This window comes from Phalacrocorax aristotelis, chromosome 4 (genome assembly GCF_949628215.1).
Source record: "Phalacrocorax aristotelis chromosome 4, bGulAri2.1, whole genome shotgun sequence".
NCBI lineage: Eukaryota > Metazoa > Chordata > Aves > Suliformes > Phalacrocoracidae > Phalacrocorax > Phalacrocorax aristotelis.
The window spans coordinates 24,449,413-24,460,957 of NC_134279.1; the positions used below are offsets into that span (position 1 = coordinate 24,449,413).

The 11,545-nt window shown below is 50.7% G+C and overlaps 1 long non-coding RNA gene across 1 annotated transcript; it reads left to right on the forward strand.

The window, feature by feature from the left end:
* The first annotated feature begins 1,246 nt into the window (after window positions 1–1,246).
* LOC142056200 (uncharacterized) lies at window positions 1,247–2,350 on the forward strand. The gene is made up of 3 exons (XR_012660257.1): window positions 1,247–1,418; window positions 1,692–1,760; window positions 2,190–2,350. It is a non-coding gene; the product is annotated as an uncharacterized LOC142056200 (long non-coding RNA).
* The last annotated feature ends 9,195 nt before the right edge of the window (window positions 2,351–11,545 follow it).

Genomic DNA, 11,545 nt, shown 5'->3' on the forward strand with positions numbered 1-11,545 from the left:
CGTGCTGACCCCTCCCCTCGGTGCGGGACCCCCCGCGGGTGCCCGGCCGAGGCCCGGCGGGTTTCGGCACCCACCCCCTGGGTCCCCTCTCAGGGGGCGGCAGCTGCAGCCCGGCCTTTGGGGCCGGGGGTCCCCGACAGCTCCCGGTTCCCACCACGGGATGAGCCCCAGCTCCATCAGCTCCCGGTGCCGTCTCCCGGCCGTGCGCCCTGGGGGAGGAGGGGGCCCGGCGGGGCTGGGGGGTCTCCCGGGGTGGCCGGTGACCCCTCCTGCCGCCGGGCTCCCTCCGCCCAGCTGGTTTCTTCTCCCCAGCTCTTTCCCGGAGCAGCTGCCGGAGCCGGGGAGAGCTGGAACCAGCGCGTGTGGGAGCTGCCGCTGGGGAGCGCTGGGGTTCAGCCCCTCGGCCCTGCCCAGCACCACCCTCGCAGGCGATGCGATGCCCGAGGGCCGGGTCCGGCAGCATCCCGGGATCGGCCCCGGCTCCCGCGGCCCCACCGGTGACACGGCGAAGCCGGGCTGGCCGCGCACGGGCACCCACGGCCGCCCTGGTGCCGCGGCCGCTCGGGAGGTGCCGGCGGCCCGGCGAGGCCGGTGGCCGTGCAGAGGCCTGGGAAGGCTCATCCCGGCGCCGGGGCAGGGAGGACGTGCCCGGTGGGGAGGGGAGCGCCCCGAGGGGTGACTGAGCGGGGCCCCCAGTGATGGAAGGGTGGGCAGTGGTCATGGGCCATGGCCCCAGCCGTGGGAGCAGGGCACTGGGGCTGCCGAGCCCCGGGGGTGCCAGGATTGAGTAGGTGTGAGTGAGCCAGGCCTGGCTGGAGCTTGGGGAACAGTTTTGTGCTCGGGACACTTTGGCCGTGCCCTTTGCCCTGCCAGCGGGGCGACCAAGGGACGAGGAGGGCAGGTATGGTGCCAGCCCCAGCCCGGGAGCTGCTGGTCATCGGTCTGTGCAGCTGCTGCTGCTGCACGGGGTGGGTGGGTGTTCAGCCAGATCCTGCCACAGTCCCAGGGAGAAATAGGATGGTTTTGGATGTTTCTCCTTCTCCTCCCGTTGCGGGTGCGCAGCACCAAGGACCTGCTGTTGAAAGCCCCAGCAAGGGGCCAGGAAGAGCTGCCTGTGCCCAGGAGGCAACAGAGTTTGCAGGGGCAGCAGCTCCGGGGGCTCTTTGGGCCATGTCATGCCACCAGGAGTTCCAACTGTCCCACTTTTCTCCCTGTGCAGGGATGGATGGACAGAGATGCCCCAGCCATGCCAGGAGCCATCTATGCTGGAGAGATCCGCATGGGGTGTGGAGTCTCCAGGAGGAAGCCAGGCTGCCTGCTCCAAGGACGATGCTGCTGCCCCACTCCTGGCTGGGGACAGCCCTGCCTGCTGGACATGCTGCGGGGACTTTGCAGCTCCAGCTTGGTTGTGGCTTCAGGTTGGTTGCTTCTGCCTCCATTTTGTTTTATTTCTGCTCCAGCTTGTGGCTGGCTCTGGTTCATTTGTGGCTCCAGCTTGTAGATGGCTCTGGCTAGTTTCAGCTCCAGTTTGTTTCAGGTCCAGCTTGTGGATGGCTCTGGCTAGTTTCAGCTTCGGTTTGTTTCAGGTCCAGCTCATGGATGGCTCCAGCTTGTTTTTGCTTCCAGCATGTTTTAGGCTCCAGTTAGGTTTCTTCTTCTCCAGCTTCATTTTTGCTTCACCTTCTTTGCAGCTCCAGCTGCTCGGTTCCATCTGCAGTTTGTGGCTCCTGCTCCATTCCTGAGGCCATGGGGTGACAGAGGTAGGTGTGAGGGGCCGTGTGAGGACAGCGAAGGCATAGGACCAAGTGTGTGCCTGGGAGAAGGTGGGGTGCTGAGGCCAGCCCCTCACAGAGGGCTGCTGGTGGCATGGGGGCACACATGGCAGACACCCCGGCACCACTGAAGTGGTGTGATGCTTTCATCTTCCCAAGCTCTTCAAAGCAAAATAGGAGCAGATCTGCTTTCATACCCATTCTTCCAAGAATTGCCTAAAACGCCATGGCATCGTTATGCTTCCTGGTCAATGGATTCGATCCTTTCAACAGCAATCAGGGCTGTGCATCAAGCACCAAATCCAGGCAAATGAGGGGTGTCACACATGGGCTAACAGAGAGGGGAGATCAATAGTTGTGTAACTTATTTATTTGTAAGAGAAAACTGATTTCCGTCTCTCTTTTCCTCCTGAACAGCTTTGGCCTTGCCCCTGTCATCTAACACAGCCCCTTCCACCCCATTACCTGCCTCTTGCCACATTTTCTCTCTCCCAATATTGCCTTTTTTTCCCCCAGGAGTCCCCTGGGGATGACACAGGCTTGGATCCCTGCCTTCTGGGTACTTCATCTTCATGCAAGTAATTTGTTCCTCTTAGTAACACATGCAATTTAATAACTGCATGTAGTTTAAAAAGTGGTTTATAGTTCTAGGCAAGAACTAAATGTCCTTCCTTCTCCTCACAGAATTTATGTCGACACACAACTTACGTTTTATCCTGCGTTTCCGCAATGCCCAAGCAATGCATTAACGTCAAATCACTTCTCATATCAGAGAGGACGGGATCAGACTCATCAGGGTGTGCTTCTCCCCTAGGGCAGTCCCCACCGAAGAGCTGGGTTGGCCCCGGGTACCACCAGCATGGCCCTTATACTTGCCAGGGCTGAGAGGCTTAGAGCTGCTCCTGGCACAACACTTCTCATTTGCCCTGTGGCTTCCAGTGGCAAAACTACATCAGTGCAGGACAACCATGGACTTAGAAGAGTTAATAACTATGTGGAAAATGTAAACAGCAGCTTTGTGTGCCTAATGGCTACTCATAATAGCTTCCTTCCCACTTGCAAGAACAGTCTTTCCCCTGGCAAAGACATCCAGTGCAATTAGCAAAAAAACCCCAGAGCTTGTTGCCCAAAGCTGTTCAAAACCTGCAAACAGACTAAATTAGGTGTCATCGTTAGAAAGACTCCTTTCCTATAGTGGCTGGGTTTGGCTGGGTAGCTGATCCTGTGTGTTAAGCCCTCACCCTTGTCACCACACTGACCTTTTCATCGGTAAATCCCTCAGTAATTTTGGTACAGGAAGATGATTCTCATTATGTCTAGGTCAAGAACTATTTGTACATAATTCTAGCAGGGAAGAAACATTTTTATTGAAAATAGAGCCACGTGGCCTCAAACTGTATTCAGTAACCGCTGCTGTATCAAATTATTTTTACTTATCACCATCCCCATCCATTTGCGCCTACTAGAAGATAACCGCTGCCCCTGCCAGCAAAACCAGGGGCCTATGGGGCAAGTCAGTTCAGCTATAGGTAACTGCAAGGTAGTTCACACTGTGGTGACTTCACTAGTTTTGTTCTTTCAAGTGTTATATGCCAGCCTTACACAGCATCTGTTTGTGCTAAATAAGACCCAAACAGGTCTAGTTCTGCCTTCCAAGGGCCAAGCTTATATGTCATATTTTCCTTCTGTTATGACCAAACCAGGTGTTTTCCTTCTGTCTGAAACAGAAAACGGTAGGCTGAAGCAAAATTAAACAGAGAGGAATGAATCACTCCCCTATTTAGAACAGGATGAGGATTTAAAAACAAACAAAAAACCAACCACAAAATAAATACACCACCAACCAACAAAGACATTAAAAAGAAAAAAAAAACAAAACCAAAGCCCAGAAGGATATTTTGGTAGTAACCTTGCCGGTGCAGCTGCTAACATAAATGTTTTCTAAGAAAAGTGCATTTTATGAGCCAATATGTGACAGTTAACCCCTGAAAGCTTGTGCACTGAGAGCAAGGTTTGGGGAGTGATTACCTTTGGCTATGCTGATTTGCAGTGGGTTTGGTAATCCTGCTTTGCTTCAACTCATGCAAAAAATCAGAAAGTTCTTCCTAATGTCTGGCAGGGAGGTGATAGCACTGGAGTGGCTGGAACAGGAGAAATCTGGCAAAACCTTAGCAAAACACCTCCTCAGTGCTGCAGGGCTTAGTTTGGCAAGGGAAAGGAAATTCAGTTGCATTCTCTTGGCCCATCCTCTTGGCCAGGGACAATAATTCCCAGTGGTACCTCTTCAGCTGCTTGTTGCTGAGCAGAAGACCAGCTCCAAGGAGAGGATCTTGATTCAAAGTAATGTTGTCCCATCATTTTCTGAACAACTTGGTCTAATCTGATTTTTTAAACTACTTTGTGACAATGGAAGTGCTCCTAGCTCATCAGGCTGTACCCTGACATAGCTTTTCTTGTGCTCTCATCTTTGAGTTTCTTGGGTTATTTTTAGTTAAAAGATAGTGTCACATTTACAGTAGAGATGTGTGGAGCCGGTCGAAGAAGATGCCTTCCAGAAAATCAGCACAAGAACCACCATTCAGCTTGTCCACTATTTCATTTTACACCCTCCTATTTGATTTATTGGTGTAAATCATATCAAATGCCTACCTCTGTGTGTGTGTGTCGTTTTCATGGAGAACCTTTCCCTCCACTGGCAGCACTGATGGTGAGGACCAGGAGTAGGATGCCAGATGGGGGTGACCCATGAGTCGGTGGCTGAAGTGTCACCACTGCGCATGTGAGCAGGAGCTCATGCCAGCTCTTTTCAAAGTGATTGCGCTTTCATGTATATTCATGGACTTATGTTTCCCCAGTTAATGGTAGATGATTTACAGGAGCACAGAGAAGAGGCTGTTCTCTGGCAGGCGATTTAAACGCTGTGTGACCTTGCTTTTTGAAGGGTTATTTAACCTTTGAATTGCATTTACCCTTACAGTTTTCAAGTCAACTATCTTATATATATGAGTGGTAGAGCCCCCAAAGCCCTGTTTTGGCTTCCCACCTGCCCCCACTTAATTTTTTGTTATTTTGGCTACTCTTGTTTCCCATTCCTTCACAAAACAAGCTCCTATCTATCACTCCCATGAAATAAAATACAAGCAGTAGAAAGTTTAACAAGACCTCTACCAGAGTTTACCCTAGAAGTTACCTGCCCAGAGGTCCCACTGCCATTAGTGCAGTCCATGGCTTCCCTAAGTCTGAGCTGTAAATATACTACTTACAGCTGGGACAGCATCAGCAAAAACACTTTTGGCCAAGTGATGGTAATATGGCTTTCACTGAAACCTTGGGAACAGCATAGGACTGACATTACAAGGACTTCCAGCTCCTAAGATCTTTAATGAAGTGACTGCTAAAAAAGAAATACTGCAAACCTGTCAAAATGTGTATGTGATTTCCCAGTGTTGAAATAGCTGGTGCTTTAAAGGGTACCTTTGGGACATAGCATTATAAGTTTCCTCTTACAACCAATGTTACAAGGAGATCCAACTCTGCAAAACTGCATCAATACCATGAAACTCATTTGCTGAGCACCCTTCCACCTCACCAGCACGCTGTGTCCCCAGGCGTGGAAAAGGGACCAGTTTGTCATTCACCACATATGGCAGAGCCCATCATGTCCTCCTAAGTAAATGCCATAGCAAAGCCATTCCCACTCCTGAGAAGCCAGAGCAGCATGGGTGTACTGCGTGCGTTCTGCTGATGGCTTCTCATGTGTCATGTCTCGGGAAGCCTAATTTAACTAAGGAAAACGCAATTTTTACCGACGATCTCTGTCTCCCAAGTGCTTTGGGGAAAACAGATAACCTGGTCAGGCTGGATACAGAAGGTATAAGAAAGAACCTTCAAAGACAGAAGCACATCCCAGAGTAAGGAAGGGCACTTAAAGCACCAAGAGGCAGTACTGAGAGAGACGGGGAAACAAATACCGCTTAACCACCAGAGCTTTGCTCGCTGCAAATTTTAACATAAACCACTCTGGGCCACGTTCAATACCTCCTGTGCAGCTGAGGGGTGAGGAGGAGTGCTGACATGATGGTAAGGTGGATTCAAGCTGCTCACTGCTGTATGAAGAGGCAGGGTGCAGGACTCGAGCTCATGATCTGCACTTCCAGCTGTTTTCAGCTGCTTCTGCCAGCCAGAGCCGCACACGGCCTCTGCTCAGCTGTAGCAAGGACATCCTTACAGGATGACTTTTGGCTGAAGATTCACCAGCAGAATTTTGGGTTCTTTGATCATGCGTCGGTCTACACGACATGAGGCCTGCTGGCAACAGATGGGGTACACCATAGAGGATCTTTGCACAGGAGTTAGCAGGGCTCATCAAAAGAGCTTTGAACTAGATTTGAAGGGGGGGAGGGATAAAACCAGGCTTGCTAGAGATAAGCCTGTGGGTGGCACACCAGTGTTTGAGGGATGGTGTGCTAGCAAGGTCCTTCAGGCTGCTGGAGGTAGGGGATGGAGAGCTATGCGACAGCAAAGACGCAAGGGTTATTGATGTGTTAGAAACCATGGAAGCACCTGAGAACAGTCGTATAGGAATTAGAGCTTTTGCCCTAAAAAGGTGGTGGGATCAATAGCCCAGCTGAAGTGCATCTACACCAATGCATGCAGTGTGGGCAACAAACGGGACGAGCTGGAAGCCATTGTGCAGCAGGAAAGCAATGATATAGTTGCCGTCATGGAAACATGGTGGGATGACTCACACAACTGGAGTGCTGCAACTGATGGCTAGAAACAATTCAGAAGGGATAGGCAAGGGAGGAGAGGCCCTGGGGTAGCCCTGTATGTTAGGGAGTGTTTGGATTGTCTAGAGCTTAATGATGGTGACAATAGGGTTGAGTGTTTAAGGATAGGAATTGGGGAAGGCTAACAAGGCAGATATCATGGTGAAGATCTGTTACAGACCACCCAACCAGGATGAAGAGGCAGGTGAAATATTCTATAAGCAGCTGGGAGATGTCTCACAATCACTAGCCCTTGTTCTCATGGGGGACTTCAACTTACCAGATGTCTGCTGGAAATACAATGCCGTGGAGAGGAAACAGTCTAGGAGGTTCTTGGGGCATGTGGAAGATAACTTCCTGACAGAGCTGGTGAGTGAGCCGACTAGGGAAAGTGCCCTGCTGGGCCTGTTGTTCATGAACAGAGAAGGACTTGTGTGTGATGTGATGGTTGGAAGATGACTTGGGCATAGCAATCACGAAATGATAGAGTTTTTGATTCTTGGAGAAGTAAGGAGGGGAGTCAGCAGAACAGTCACCGTGGACTTCCAGAGGGCAGACTTTGGGGTGTTCAGGAAACTGGTTGACAGAGTGCCTTTGGGAGGCAGCCCTGAAGGGCAAAGCGGTCCAGAAGGCTGGGCATTCTTCAGGAAGGAAGCCTTAAAGGCGCAGGAGCAGGCCGTCCCCGTGTGCTGAAAGACAAGCTGGTGGGGAAGAAGACTGGCATGGCTGAACAGAGAGCTTTTGCTGGAACTCAGTAAAAAAAGGGGAGTTTATGGCCTTTGGGAGAGGGTATGCAGGGAGAAAATTAGAAGGGCCAAAGCCCAGCTAAAACTTAATCTGGCTACTGCCATAAAATATAATTAAAAATGTTTCTGTAAAGACACTAGCAACAAAAGGATGGCTAAGAAGAATCTCCATCCTTTAGTGGATGGGAGAAACATAGGGACAAATGATGAGGAAAAGGCTGAGGTACTTAATGCCTTCTTTGCCTCAGTCTTTAATAGTAAGACCACTTGTTCTCCAGGTGCCCAGCCCTGAGCTGGAAGACATGCACGGGGAGCAGAATAAAGCCCCCATAATCCAAGGGGAAACAGCTAGCGACCTACCACACCACCTAGACACACGCAAGTCTATGGGCCTGGATGGGATCCACCTGAGGGTACTGAGGGAGCTGGGGAAGTGCTCACCAAGCCACTTTCCATCATTTATCAGCAGTCCTGGCTAACCGGGGAGGTCCCAGTTGACTGGAGTTTAGCAAAAGTGACACTCATCTACAAGAAGGGCCAGAAGGAGGATCCAGGCAACTACAGGCCTGGCAGTCTGACCTTGGTGCCAGGGAACATTATGGAGCAGGTCATCCCAACTGCCATCACAGGGCATGTACAGGACAACCAGGTGATCAGGCCCAGTCAGCAGGGTTTTATGAAAGACAGGTCCTGCTTGACTAACCTGATCTCCTTCTATGACAAGATGATCTGCTTAGTGGATGAGGGAAAGGCTGTGGGTGTTGCCTACCTAGACTTTAGTAAAGCCTTTGACACTGTTTCCCACAGCATTCTGCTGGAGAAACTGGCTGCTCATGGCTTGGACAAGCATACTCTTTGCTACGTAAAAAAACGGCGTGAATGGATGGGCCTGAAGAGCTGTGGTGAATGGAAGCAAATCCAGTTGGTGGCCAGTCACGAGCTGGGTGCCCCAGGGCTCAGTGTTGGGGCCAGTTCTGTTATCTTTATCAACAATCGGGATGAGGGGATCGAGTGCACCCTCATTAAGTTTGCAGGTGACACCAAGCTGGGCGGGAGTGTCAGTCTGCTTGAGGGTAGGAAGGCTCTGCATAGGGAGCTGGACAGGCTGGATCAATGGGCTGAGTTCAGTTGTATGAGGTTTAACAAGGCTCAGTGCAGGGTCCTGCCCTTGGGTCACAACAACCCCATGCAATGCTACAGTCTTGGGGAGGAGTGGCTGGAAAGTGGCCTGGTGGACGAGGACCTGGGGGTGTTGGTTGACAGTCGGTTGAACATGAGCCAGCAGTGTGCCCAGGTGGCCAAGAAGGCCAACAGCATCCTGGCTTGTATCAGGAACAGTGTGGCCAGCAGGAGCAGGGAAGCGATCGTGCCTCTGTACTCGGCACTGGTGAGGCCACATCTGGAATAGTGTGTTCAAGTTTTGTGCCCCTCAGGAAAGACATGGAGGTGCTGGAGCACGTCCAAAGGAGAGCAATGAAGCTGGTGAAGGGTCTGGAGAGCAAGTCTGATGTGGAGCGGCTGAAGGAGCTGGGGTTGTTTAGCCTGGAGAATAAAGGAGGCTGAGGGGAGACCTTATCGCTCTCCACAACTACCTGAAAGGAGGCTGTAGCGAGCTGGGTGTCGGTCTCTTCTTCCAAGTAACAAGTGATAGGACAAGAGGAAATGGCCTCAAGTTGCATTAAGGGAGGTTTAGATTGAATATTAGGAAAATTTCTTCACCAGAAGCATTGTCAAGCATTGGAACAGGCTGCCCAGGGAAGGGGTTGAGTCACCGTCCCTGGAGATATTTAAAAGGCATGTAGATGTGGTGCTTAGGGACATGGTTTAGTGGTGGACTTGGCAGTGCTGAGTTAACGACTGGACTTTAAGGTCTTTTCCAACCTAAACGATTCTATGACTCTTTTCCAAGCACCTCTCTGGCTAGTGAACTGCAACTCTCCTGAAGAGGTTCTGGGGAAAAAGTAATTTTGCTGATCCAGAGCCAGAAGACAGGGCCTGACCAACTGGCTGGCCTTTTTTCCCCTGGGCAAGATATTGAGTGCCTTCTGTTTACAAAACCACTCAGCATTTGGCCTACACAAGCCCCAAATGATACCTTTGCACCTGAAGGGAATAAAAGCATTTCACCTTCCTGCATGTAACAAGTCTTTTATGTTAAGAGTCCCTTCAATTTTAGACATTGTGATTAATTTCTGTCAGCCCATGGAAGGCAACTGCCAGACCATCAAGCTCAGACCATGCCCAGAACTACCATCCACTTGTTACTCTTTCAGATCCACAAAGGCTGCAACCCTGGTGGTTTCTCCAAACAAAACCCACCTTGGGCTCAGACAGAGATTGCCATGTCCCCTACAACCAGAGCAACATCAAGTACCTACTGAAGACATCAGTTTACCTGAGATAAGCCCCAAAATTTGTGTCCTTCATACTGTCCTGTGTTGAACTAATCTTAAAAAAAAAACCAAACCACAAGTAAAAGCTTTAAAGGACTCATTTCTGGTTAAAGGCACTTTTCTGACACCCTGATCTGTTTTCAAAGAGCTTCTCTTTCAGATAGTGCTTAGGAACAGGAGGCAGTGAAGCTTAAACAGCAATGCTCCAGCAGTATCCCCCAGTTTTGCAGATGGTTCAGGTACCCCAAGAGATGAGGGACTACTCACTGACACCCTCCCCACAAAAAGCTCTTCCCTCTCTACAGCTGCCTCCCCACATGGCTCAAGGACAGCCCAAGCCCCTCCGGCCACTGAGCTGGAACAATTCTGCTCTCAGAGGGATATTCTGAAAGCGTTGCCCAGATGATACCACCTCCCCAGAAAGCCATTTTTTTTAAATCAAACAAGCCATTTGTTTAAACAAAAGCAATACAGATTTGTAAATGCAGATCCATGCTTCTGGAATTAACATTTTTTTAGGGAAAATATAAAATAACCAGAGAAGCAAAACAGAAATGAGAAGGCTCATCCCCAACACCTGGTCACTGCACCTTCCCAGGGACTCCTGCTCCCAGCCTCTGCTGCAGCTAACGCTATGCTGGGACTGTGGTCTGCTCTGTCTATGCCTTGAGGTGCTCCTCGTCTCCCTGCCTACAGCTCCTCCAGCTGCTCCAAGCTCCTTTCAGGCTCCCCCTGCTGAAAGTGCATGTGGACTTCACTGTGCTGGGGCTCCAGCCAGCTCTGTCTCTAGCAGTTTTAGGGCAAGCTCTGTTCAGAAGCGGGGGTATGCTTGGGACAGCCTGCTTGATCCCAGCATGAGGGTGAGATGGGGGAAGGTGGACCGATGCAGCAGATATTGTCGTGCCAGTCTGACTTTATGAAGGTTGCTGTTGTGCCGCCCCATTTCAAGTAATTAAACGTGCTCTCTGTGTGCTCCTTAGAAAGCTTCAGTATTGCGCTTGCTGGCTTCTCTGCTACCTCCTTCTCTGTTATTTTTATTTGGCAGAATCAAGCAGTCATACTCTGAAGGTGAAGGTGTTCCCAACACTTTTCTTCCAAAAACTGAGTCCCTAGGGATTCAGCTCCTCTCCTGTGAGAGGGTTAATTGATTTTAATCCAGGATTTAATATATTCTCCCACTTCACCCTGGCACAGGTCCTTCTGGCATGTCTGTGCTCTTTGTACCTCCACATTACTGCCCCACCAACCCCCCTTCCTCCCGCCTACTCTGCTATGTTCTAGCATGCTTGTTCCTTAGACTTCCAGGATTTGTGAAGAAGCACACGAGTAATCCCGCTAGCTTTGTTTCCTTGTAGCCTGCTGGCAACACTTCCCAAGAATTTGTCCAAAACCCCCTGCCACCCCTGGTGAGCCAGCCACCCTCCTCTGGTGTTGCACTTCACACATGGCTCTCAGCCTCCCTGTGTCACTGAAAGCGCTGCCCACCAACATCCTGATCTCCCTGAATTTACCCAGATAAGGTAAGGAAAGAAGTTGGTTTCAAGGTCTTTAGTTCACATCTCTATTTTCTCCTTTGGCAGCTTCCCAGGTAACCAGAGAGCTCCCAGGTTTTCAGTGAATCCCCTGTCGTAAATGTAAACCCACTGGCACAAAGCATAGCTGTGTGGGTGTTAGTACCTTGCCGGCATGCACCAGACACAACCTGGCATCCTGAGCAGGAACAGGGGTACTCCTTCTCCCCATCTGCTTCATCTTGTCAGACAGGGATGTCCCATGCCAGGCTCACCACCTGGGCAAGGTGCGTCAGCAAGACGTGTCAGACCAGGCACTGCCTCAGATGCTGACCATCTGAGTTGTCTTTCTTC